Genomic DNA, 12,642 nt, shown 5'->3' on the forward strand with positions numbered 1-12,642 from the left:
TCAGATGCACTGGCCAGGTAGACAGGAAAAGAACCGCGAACTTTTGAATCTCATTTCCTGTTTGGCCAGCATGGCAAGCTGCAGGTGACCATGCAGAGCTCATCAGCACAGGTGACCATGATGGAGTCCCAGAATCGCAAAAGAGCTCCAGCATGGACCGAACGGGAGGTATGGGATCTGATCGCTGTTTGGGGAGAGGAATCCGTGCTATCAGAACTCCGTTCCAGTTTTCGAATGCCAAAACCTTTGTCAAAATCTTCCAGGGCATGAAGGACAGAGGCCATAACAGGGACCCGAAGCAGTGCCACGTGAAACTGAAGGAGCTGAGGCAAGCCAACCAGAAAAACCAGAGAGGCGAACGGCCGCTCCGGGTCAGAGCCCCAAACATGCCGCTTCTATGATGAGCTGCATGCCATTTTAGGGGGTTCAGCCACCACTACCCCAGCCGTGTTGTTTGACTCCTTCAATGGAGATGGAGGCAATACGGAAGCAGGTTTTGGGGACGAAGAAGATGATGATGATGATGAGGTTGTAGATAGCTCACAGCAAGCAAGCGGAGAAACTGGTTTTCCCGACAGCCAGGAACTGTTTCTCACCCTGGACCTGGAGCCAGTACCCCCCGAACCCACCCAAGGCTGCCTCCTGGACCCAGCAGGCGGAGAAGGGACCTCTGGTGAGTGTACCTTTTAAAATACTATACATGGTTTAAAAGCAAGCATGTGAAAGGATTACTTTGCCCTGGCATTCGCGGTTCTCCTAGATGTAGTCCTAAAGCCTTTGCAAAAGGTTTCTGGGGAGGGCAGCCTTATTGCGTCCTTCATGGTAGGACACTTTACCACTCCAGGCCAGTAACACGTACTCGGGAATCATTGTAGAACAAAGCATTGCAGTGTATGTTTGCTGGCATTCAAACAACATCCGTTCTTTATCTCTCTGTGTTATCCTCAGGAGAGTGAGATATAATTCATGGTCACCTGGTTGAAATAGAGTGCTTTTCTTCAGGGGACACTCAGAGGAGCCCATTCCTGCTGGGCTGTTTGCCTGTGGCTAAACAGAAATGTTCCCCGCTGTTAGCCACAGGGAGGGGGGAAGGTTGAGGGGGTAGTCACGCGGTGGGGGGAGGCAAAATGCGACCTTGTAACAAAAGCACATGTGCTATGTATGTAATGTTAACAGCAAGGTTTACCCTGAAAGAGTGTAGCCACTGTTTTATAAAATGTGTCTTTTTAAATACCGCTCTCCCTTTTTTTTTCTCCACCAGCTGCATGTGTTTCAATGATCACAGGATCTTCTCCTTCCCAGAGGCTAGTGAAGCTTAGAAAGAAAAAAAAACGCACTCGCGATGAAATGTTCTCCGAGCTCATGCTGTCCTCCCACACTGACAGAGCACAGACGAATGTGTGGAGGCAAATAATGTCAGAGTGCAGGAAAGCACAAAATGACCGGGAGGAGAGGTGGCGGGCTGAAGAGAGTAAGTGGCGGGCTGAAGACAGGGCTGAAGCTCAAATGTGGAGGCAGCGTGATCCGAGAAGGCAGGATTCAATGCTGAGGCTGCTGCAGGACCAAACCAGAATGCTCCAGTGTATGGTTGAGCTGCAGCAAAGGCAGCTGGAGCACAGACTGCCACTGCAGCCCCTCTGTAACCAACCGCCCTCCTCCCCAAGTTCCATAGCCTCCACACCCAGATGCCCAAGAACGCGGTGGGGGGGCCTCCGGCCAACCAGCCACTCCACCACAGAGGATTGCCCAAAAAAAAGAAGGCTGTCATTCAATAAATTTTAAAGTTGTAAACTTTTAAAGTGCTGTGCTTAAAGTGCTGTGTGGCATTTTCCTTCCCTCCTCCACCACCCCTCCTGGGCTACCTTGGTAGTCATCCCCCTATTTGTGTGATGAATGAATAAAGAATGCATGAATGTGAAGCAACAATGACTTTATTGCCTCTGCAAGCGGTGATTGAAGGGAGGAGGAGCGGGTGGTTAGCTTACAGGGAAGTAGAGTGAACCAAGGGGCGGGGGGTTTCATCAAGGAGAAACAAACAGAACTTTCACACCGTAGCCTGGCCAGTCATGAAACTGGTTTTCAAAGCTTCTCTGATGCGTACCGCGCCCTCCTGTGCTCTTCTAACCGCCCTGGTGTCTGGCTGCGCGTAACCAGCAGCCAGGCGATTTGCCTCAACCTCCCACCCCGCCATAAACGTCTCCCCCTTACTCTCACAGATATTGTGGAGCACACAGCAAGCAGTAATAACAGTGGGAATATTGGTTTCGCTGAGGTCTAAGCGAGTCAGTAAACTGCACCAGCGCGCCTTTAAACGTCCAAATGCACATTCTACCACCATTCTGCACTTGCTCAGCCTGTAGTTGAACAGCTCCTGACTACTGTCCAGGCTGCCTGTGTACGGCTTCATGAGCCATGGCATTAAGGGGTAGACTGGGTCCCCAAGGATACATATAGGCATTTCAACATCCCCAACAGTTATTTTCTGGTCTGGGAATAAAGTCCCTTCCTGCAGCTTTTGAAACAGACCAGAGTTCCTGAAGATGTGAGCATCATGCACCTTTCCCGGCCATCCCACGTTGATGTTGGTGAAACGTCCCTTGTGATCCACCAGAGCTTGCAGCACTATCGAAAAGTACCCCTTGCGGTTTATGTACTCGGCGGCTTGCTGCTCCGGTGACAAGATAGGGATATGGGTTCCGTCTATGGCCCCACCACAGTTAGGGAATCCCATTGCAGCAAAGCCATCCACTATGACCTGCACATTTCCCAGGGTCACTACCCTTGATATCAGCAGATCTTTGATTGCGTGGGCTACTTGCATCACAGCAGCCCCCACAGTAGATTTGCCCACTCCAAATTGATTCCCAACTGACCGGTAGCTGTCTGGCATTGCAAGCTTCCACAGGGCTATCGCCACTCGCTTCTCAACTGTGAGGGCTGCTCTCATCTTGGTATTCATGCGCCTCAGGGCAGGGGAAAGCAAGTCACAAATTTCCATGGAAGTGCCCTTACGCATGCGAAAGTTTCGCAGCCACTGGGAATCGTCCCAGACCTGCAACACTATGCGGTCCCACCAGTCTGTGCTTGTTTCCCGAACCCAGAATCGGCGTTCCACAGCATGAACCTGCCCCATTAGCACCATGATGCATGCATTGGCAGGGCCCATGCTTTCAGAGAAATCTGTGTCCATGTCCTGATCACTCACGTGACCGCGCTGACGTCGCCTCCTCGACCGGTATCGCTTTGCCAGGTTCCGGTGCTGCATATACTGCTGGATAATGCGTGTGGTGTTTAATGTGCTCCTAATTGCCAAAGTGAGCTGAGCGGCCTCCATGCTTGCCTTGGTATGGCGTCCGCACAGAAAAAAGGCGCGGAACGATTGTCTGCCGTTGCTCTGACGGAGGGAGGGGTGACTGACGACACAGCTTACAGGGTTGGCTTCAGGGAGCTAAAATCAACAAAGGGGGTGTCTTTACATCAAGGAGTATTTCAGGCAGGACTTCACGGAGGGTTCCAATAAGAAATGGTGCACCTAAGTTATCGTTCTTATTGGAACAAGGAGGTTAGCCTGGCCTCTGATTGATACATGGCTAGATTTACCTCGCTGCACCTTCTCTGTGAGTGACTGCAGTGTGACCTAGAGGAATGAGTCCCCTAGAAAGGGGAGGAGGCAAATGAGTACAAAACAAATCTGGTCTATTTCTTGTTTTGACCCACTCCATCTATCTTTTACATCTTTGGCTGGCAGCAGACGGTGCAGAAGGACTGCATGCCATCCACATCTCATGGCTGCTCGGCAGAAGATGGTACAGTACGACTGCTAGCCATCCTCATCTCTTGCCTGCCTGGCAGAAGATGGTACAATACAACTACTAGCAATCCTCATCTCTTGCCTGCCTGGCAGAAGATGGTACAGTACGACTGCTAGCAGTCCGTATCGCCTGCCCGCTCACCATAAGACGGTTCAATAGGACTGACTGCAGGACTAAAGAGAATGACCTGGTTAAGTCACTCCAAATTTAGTCCCTGCGCCCATGTCTGCCCAGGCGCTCCCAGCCGACATGGCCAGGAGCACCTCGGACACGACGAGGACGACTACCAGTCGTATTGCACCGTCTGCTGCCAGAAGGCAATGGGTTGCTGCTACTGTGTAGCAAAGCCGTACCGCGTCTGCCAGCACCCAGGAGACATAGGGTGACGGTTACCTGAGCTGGCTCCATGCTTGCCGTGGTATGGCGTCTGCACAGGTAACTCAGGAAAAAAGGCGCGAAACGATTGTCTGCCCTTGCTTTCACGGAGGGAGGGAGGGAACGGGGGCCTGATGATATGTACCCAGAACCACCCGCGACAATGTTTTAGCCCCATCAGGCATTGGGATCTCAACCCAGAATTCCAATGGGCAGCGGAGACTGCGGGAACTGTGGGATAGCTCCCCACAGTGCAACGCTCCGGAAGTCGACTCTAGCCTCGGTACTGTGGAAGCGCTCCGCCGAGTTAATGCACTTAATGCACTTAGAGCATTTTCTGTGGGGACACACACACTCGAATATATAAAACCGATTTCTAAAAAACCGACTTCTATAAATTCGACCTTATTCCGTAGTGTAGACATACCCTAAGGTACACAGTGGGACTAGCTATAAAACTGGCATTATGAGGATAACTACTTTAAAGCTTATAGACACTCTGGTACAATGGTAAAAGGGGCCATTAAAAGTACCTTAGATCATAGAATCATAGAATCATAGAATATCAGGGTTGGAAGGGACCCCAGAAGGTCATCTAGTCCAACCCCCTGCTCAAAGCAGGACCAATTCCCAGTTAAATCATCCCAGCCAGGGCTTTGTCAAGCCTGACCTTAAAAACCTCTAAGGAAGGAGATTCTACCACCTCCCTAGGTAACGCATTCCAGTGTTTCACCACCCTCTTAGTGAAAAAGTTTTTCCTAATATCCAATCTAAACCTCCCCCACTGCAACTTGAGACCATTACTCCTCGTTCTGTCATCTGCTACCATTGAGAACAGTCTAGAGCCATCCTCTTTGGAACCCCCTTTCAGGTAGTTGAAAGCAGCTATCAAATCCCCCCTCATTCTTCTCTTCTGCAGGCTAAACAATCCCAGCTCCCTCAGCCTCTCCTCATAACTCATGTGTTCCAGTCCCCTAATCATTTTTGTTGCCCTTCGCTGGACTCTCTCCAATTTATCCACATCCTTCTTGAAGTGTGGGGCCCAAAACTGGACACAGTACTCCAGATGAGGCCTCACCAATGTCGAATAGAGGGGAACGATCACGTCCCTCGATCTGCTCGCTATGCCCCTACTTATACATCCCAAAATGCCATTGGCCTTCTTGGCAACAAGGGCACACTGCTGACTCATATCCAGCTTCTCGTCCACTGTCACCCCTAGGTCCTTTTCTGCAGAACTGCTGCCTAGCCATTCGGTCCCTAGTCTGTAGCTGTGCATTGGGTTCTTCCGTCCTAAGTGCAGGACCCTGCACTTATCCTTATTGAACCTCATCAGATTCCTTTTGGCCCAATCTTCCAATTGGTCTAGGTCCTTCTGTATCCTATCCCTGCCCTCCAGCGTATCTACCACTCCTCCCAGTTTAGTATCATCCGCAAATTTGCTGAGAGTGCAATCCACACCATCCTCCAGATCATTTATGAAGATATTGAATAAAACCGGCCCCAGGACCGACCCTTGGGGCACTCCACTTGATACCGGCTGCCAACTAGACATGGAGCCATTGATCACTACCCGTTGAGCCCGACAATCTAGCCAGCTTTCTACCCACCTTATAGTGCATTCATCCAGCCCATACTTCTTTAACTTGCTGACAAGAATACTATGGGAGACCGTGTCAAAAGCTTTGCTAAAGTCAAGAAACAATACATCCACTGCTTTCCCTTCATCCACAGAACCAGTAATCTCATCATAAAAGGCGATTAGATTAGTCAGGCATGACCTTCCCTTGGTGAATCCATGCTGGCTGTTCCTGATCACTTTCCTCTCATGCAAGTGCTTCAGGATTGATTCTTTGAGGACCTGCTCCATGATTTTTCCAGGGACTGAGGTGAGGCTGACTGGCCTGTAGTTCCCAGGATCTTCCTTCTTCCCTTTTTTAAAGATTGGCACTACATTAGCCTTTTTCCAGTCATCCGGGACTTCCCCGGTTCGCCATGAGTTTTCAAAGATAATGGCCAGTGGCTCTGCAATCACAGCCGCCAATTCCTTCAGCACTCTCGGATGCAACTCGTCCGGCCCCATGGACTTGTGCATGTCCAGCTTTTCTAAATAGTCCCTAACCGCCTCTATCTCCACAGAGGGCTGGCCATCTCTTCCGCATTTTGTGATGCCCAGCACAGCAGTCTGGGAGCTGACCTTGTTAGTGAAAACAGAGGCAAAAAAAGCATTGAGTACATTAGCTTTTTCCACATCCTCTGTCACTAGGTTGCCTCCCTCATTCAGTAAGGGGCCCACAGATGAAAGTACTTTAGATAGGCACAGAAAGGAGAAGTGATTTGCTTAAGGTCTCCCAACAAGGCAGTAGCAGAGCTGGAAATGGAACCCTGGAATGTCGATTCTAAGTTCCCTGCTCTAGCCACGCAGACTCCTTCCTCCTTTAATTGCAGAGCAGCAATTAAATTCATCTATGGAACAGACACTTCCGTATACTTCCATTTTAAAAACACCAGCAGGTTTATGCTGGTGATCTCTGTTATTTGCCTAAACACCTCTTTCTTTCCATAGAGCATTTGTGTGAGGCATAGTTAGCTTCCAATCTCCTCTTGCTTGATATAGGGAGTCACGATTCACACAATGGTAAATTAAGCCACTAATTGAATATGTGATTTTTATTAAGCTCTAGACATGTTGTACTTAGGCAGTGCAGTAAATTACTTGCTTGTATTATTCCTTAACTTTTAATTCTGCCCATATCTGACTGACTGAACTGAAAACAAGCCTACACTTGCAAGGTAAGGAGCACAACTGTCTTGGGAGTTTGTGGTTTTATGCATAACTACAAATTCACAGATAAGTAAGAAAGGATGGGAAAGTAATTTGTTTGCTGCTTATGATTCATTTGGCTACCTTGAAATAGCAGAATTTTAAAAGGAGTCACCAGATTCTACTACTGCATAAATAACGAGGAGTCCTTGTGGTACCTTAGAGACTAACACATTTATTTTTTATTTATTTATTTTTGTTTATTTATTTAATTTAATTTATTTATTTTTATTATTAATTTGTGAGGTCAGTCTAACGAGATAAATCAATTAATAGCAGGATACCAAGGGAGGAGAAATAATTTTTGAAGTGGTAAGAGAGTGGCCCATTACAGACAGTTGACAAGGTGTGAGTAACAGTAGGGAGAAATGAGTATTGGGGAAATTAAGTTTAGGTTTTGTAATGACCCAACCACTCCCAGTCTCTATTCAGGCCTAATCTGATGGTATCCAGTTTGCAAATGAATTCCAGTTCTGCAGCTTCACATTGGAGTCTGTTTTGTAACTATCTGTAATGGGCATTACATGTGTAATCTCATTATCACTTCAAAAGTTATTTTTCCTCTCTTGGTATCCTGCTGTCAATTGAATTGTCTCGTTAGATTGACCTCACACTTGGTAAGGCAATTCACATCTTTTCATGTATTTATACCTGCTCCTGTATTTTCCACTCCATGCATCTGATGAAGTGGGTTCTAGCCCATGAAAGCTAATGCCCAAATAAATTTGTTAGTCTCTAAGGTGCCACAAGGACTCCTCGTTATCTTTGCTGATAAAGACTAATACGGCTACCACTCTGAAACCTACTACTGCATAGTAACCTTAGATGGCAAGTAGCTCCCTTGAAGTTAGGGGGCTACTTAGACATGTACTGTCTTATTCACATGTGTGTCGGGCAAAAAAGAGGTAGGGCTTGGGCAGAGAATGAGCATGTTTTAGGAGACCAGACTTAAGTGAGATCCTCTTCATGCAAACGAGGTGCTTAGCTCACCACTCTCTTTCCAACTTTAGGCAGGAATAACTTGGCAGCTTCACAGCAGTGCTCTCATTAATAATGGGTCAGATCCCTCTGCCATCCCTATGCTGCTCATTACTTTGTATCTTGTGCTTGTCACCAACACACTACAAACATGCATCACACAGGATCAAGCCCCACATGTAGGTTTAATGTGTTAGAGCTGGATTCTTCCATTCTTATATGAAATAATACTCCATGCTGCAAGTAGCCCAATTTAAATCAGAGTAATATGCAGTGTTCAGCAGCCATGTTGTTCTCAGAGTGGCCGTGGCCTGTTACAGAGGAGGCACACAGTGTGCTCTCCTCTGGTAACCTTACTTTTGTTCTGTCTGTTGCCATTAAGTTATTATAACCAAGAAGTCATTTTAGATGGGGAATGTATGTTTTGGTTTAGGGAAACAGCTGATAAAACCTACAATAGCAGCATAGATTCCCATTAGAGCCCAACAAGGACTATGGAAGGATAGAAACAGGGAAAGAAAAATCCACTTTTGGTATATTTTTATCCTATGAATACAGAGATAGTATCAGAAAGTTCAGCATATAAATTTTTATACAAATAGGCCTGTGGTGATAAGAGACATAATGTTTGTCAAAACTAAGCTTGTGTTTCTTGGACAAATGTTCTTTTCTAGTGTGGACGTGTGCTATTTTCTTATTGCTTCTAAATTGGTTCCTTGATTTGTTTCTTTGTCTGCTCCCCAAGACTATCCTGATTAAGTAGAGATTTTTGCACTCACGATTTGATTAAATAATGAATACATTTCTGTTTGATTTGCAGTTGCTTACTTAATTAAATTTCTTTTCAGTGCCCCAATTTTCATTATAATTTCAATTTTGCATTTAATCACTCTGTTGTTCTTTGCTGCCACCTTTCTAATAGAGGTCTGGTCTCCCATCAGTGTGCCTACAGAACGCTCATGGGAGTTATATGCCCATACCAAGAGGAGAAAAGGTTCCAATCTGCAGTCATTTTAGATAGTAACTAGTGCTGGGCAAATCTAAATCAGAGTTTTAGTTTTCAGAAGCATACACAAATTTCTGTGCTCTTCTGAAATTGGGCTGGAAATGCAATGCAAACAGACTGCGGTACTCATAATTTAAGGGCAGAAAGGACCATTATACTCATCTACTGCAGGAGTGTCAAACTCATTGGGAGGAAAGGGTCGAATGGTGTTTAATTATGTCTGTGGGCCAGGCTATAAATTCATGACTACATACTCCCCGAAGTGCACTGCTGTCAGAAGGAAGTCTGCATAGTGATCAGTGGAAGAATATGGCTACTATGTAACTAAATACTGGGTTATGTGTTCAGTGCCTTACTGTTGGATTCATCAGTCAGTGAGAAAGTCTGCTTCCCTTTTGGATACCGTGATTTTGTTCCCTTTTTCTCTTCCTTCCTGACTCCTCTTTTTCAGTTTCTCTCCCTGATCCCTCTCTTTGCAAGTCTCTTTTGTTCTTTTCTCTGTATTTCCTTCCCTTCAGCAGCTCCCAATTTCCAACCCAATAGATTTCCCTCCCTCCCCTTATCTTATTGCATACACTAAAATGAGCAGTGATTAAATGGTTAGTATTGACCCCGAAATGTCATCACTGGGCTTTACGGTTGATACTCCAATCTGTTCAAAAGGGGAGTTTACACTCCTAATTCATTATTGCAGACTGGCTCTAGACTCTGACAGACACTGTATCAGTTCAAAATTGGAGGGTTCTCTGCGGTTAGGAGGGCTAGAGACTTTCATTTTAAAAAGTTAGCTTAGATTCTGAAGAATCTGAATGTCACATGCACCACAAATACATTCTGTGAACCACATGCCTGACACCCCGCTCTAGTCTGGCATCCTGCATAGAGCTTCACCCAGTCATCCCCAGTGTCAGTCACAGCAGAAATGCAGTGGGAAGAGCCTCTCATAGTAGTAGTGATACCTCATTCTCCTTCCAAATTTAGGAAGTGAAGCCATGTGTGACTATGAAGAATGACCATGTGGTTAAGGCATTGGACTGGGACTCAGGAAATCTGTGTTTGGTTCCTGGAATGCCTCAGATTTCCTCACTGACTTTTTGCCTCATTTGCCCTTTTGTACAGGTGGGAGTATTTTCCTGAAATTACAGGTGCTGTCAGAATAAATATATGCCTGTTTGTGACTCACTCAGCTACTTGGTGATGGGGGCCATCAAAGCATCTAGATGGAATTCTTTTTATTAAGCACTGATAACACGGTCAGTTCTGTACAAGATACAACATAAGACAGTCCTTTCTGCAGAGTTTACAGTCTGAGTACGACAAGCACAGAGTACACAGTAGGAAGCCCAGAGGAGTGAATGACTGAGGTTTTGAATTAAGTTTCTGGGCTAGATCCTCAGGCTGGGGTAGATCTGTGGAAACCCAGTTGAAATCAGGGGAGCTATAGCAACTAGCAGGTTTCAGAGTAACAGCCGTGTTAGTCTGTATTCGCAAAAAGAAAAGGAGGACTTGTGGCACCTTAGAGACTAACCAAAGCTTGGATACTTGAGGGAGAAATTTAGGAACATGACATAAACAGAACATCTGCTTTCATGCATTTCCTTGACAGAGGGCTAAACCCTTCCAAATAAAGAAGTTTCACTTGAAAACTCCAGTCTGAAGACTGCCTTTGCTTTCATGACTGGGATTCCTAATCCAGCATGTGACACTAACCGTGTCCTCTAAAGACTTCCACAAAGTTGTAATGACGAATCCTCTAGAGTTAAAGACTATTTGTGCCCCCACCTAAAAACGTAGGCAAGATTCTGATCACTCATTTGGTCTAAAGTGTAAACACTAGAGGACTTAGATGGGTGTGCCATGCTGGAGGGCTGAGGCTATCTTGCTTTTAGAGAATTGCTTTCAGAAGTAGAAGATCTAGAATGGAATGGTGATGGAAAGTGATTGCTCAGTAAAATAAAATCTCAGACATCATATGGTCAAAAAGAACTAATAACTACCTCTTGTAACTGAATAGGGTCACAGCAGCACTGACTGCGTATTGCCACTGAAGCAGTCTCAGGGCTATGAGTCACAAAAGTCACACACTGTAAATTGTGCCTGTAAAATATGTGTTGGAATAATACACTGGCTTAGTGCACATGATCATGTCTCCCACTAGCAGTCTGTGAGCTGCTGGGCCAGCTACTACTGTTGCACAGCTAAAGAATTTCTCCTTTAGCTCACGTGGTAGAGGCCTGAATTTTTGGTGCTGCAGGTTCCCAGGTTCAATCACTTATTGTCTATACGGGTACTTGGCCACAGTTCATTACACATGTACAAAGATGATACTGAATACAACACACCAGGGTGTAGAAATGTATACAAGTACCTTTTCTGCAAAAGTTATTCTAATCGGAGGGAATGTACTTACAAGCGTTATGGCTATCAGCAAAATCACACACACAAGCAGCATGGAGGAAAAAAGCCAGGAATTTTTTCTCCAAACACACCTATACCGCTTGAACTCTACCAGAGTGTTAGCTTATTGCCTCTGTGGGCTGCCACCCACACAGGGTAACACCTACCTCTCAGAGGCACTAAAGCAGGTCTGACATTCCATCCCGTAGAGGGCAGTGGCACATGCTACAGCATGCATGCTGAACAGGCATAACTGAGACTCCGATTTGACACTTTAGCTTTTGCTGTACAGGAAAGGCCACAGGGAACCGGATTCAAAAGATCCTCAGGCAACTAAGGCCTGAGTTAAAACTCTGGTAGGGATTTTGTTAAAACTGCTTCTATATGTCTGAAAGCTGAAATCATTTGTGAAAGGGGAAACTAATCTGATGATGTAATTTTGTTTCTTCCCCTGGTGTTCAACAACATGACTCCCCTTGTTGGTTTTAATTATGTGGCGAATCCCTGCCTGGGCCCCAAAATCAGAACTTACATTTAATCAGGAAGGACTTGCCCCAGTCTGATAGAGGCAGATGTGTACCAGTTCAGCTCTCTTCCATACTGATAAGCAGGATTCCCTGGGGACGATCTTTTTTACTTTGTATTTATCATAATCCAAGTGCTTGCAGCCTTTCACATTTAATTACCTCTTCTTGATACAAATACTAATTCAGATTTTTAGTAGAACCAACCATTCAAGTCATTTTATGCAATCACTGAGCGAGTGTGTGTATCTTGTAGATACAAAAAGTATGGACAAGTTTAAAGTTACAGAATAAAACAGTCACATATCTAGTAAAAGCAAGCTCTCAATCACGTTCAATTGGTGCATTTATTTTGGGCTATCTTCTGGTACACATAGATAAAAAAGAAATCGTAAAGACAGAAAGAACCATTATGATCACCTAGTCTGACCTTCTGTGTAACAGAGGCCAAAGAATCTCACCCATGTAGAAGATACCATACACTGAAAGTAGGCTAATAATTTCAGTCATCCCTGATTCTCAGCTGTATGGCACTGCTCATCGGAGTAGTTCCATTCAATGAGAGCATCTGAGTAACTGCTCACCTAGTAGTTTTAGAGCCATAATCGGGTCCATTGAAATTAGTGAGACTACTTGAGGAATAAAGTAATTCTTAATGTGAGTAAAGGTAGCGGAACGCAACACTTTATCAATACACACATTCTACAGCATGTGGAATGTTTGGAA

Source organism: Lepidochelys kempii, chromosome 2 (assembly GCF_965140265.1).
Source record: "Lepidochelys kempii isolate rLepKem1 chromosome 2, rLepKem1.hap2, whole genome shotgun sequence".
In the NCBI taxonomy this organism is placed as follows: domain Eukaryota; kingdom Metazoa; phylum Chordata; order Testudines; family Cheloniidae; genus Lepidochelys; species Lepidochelys kempii.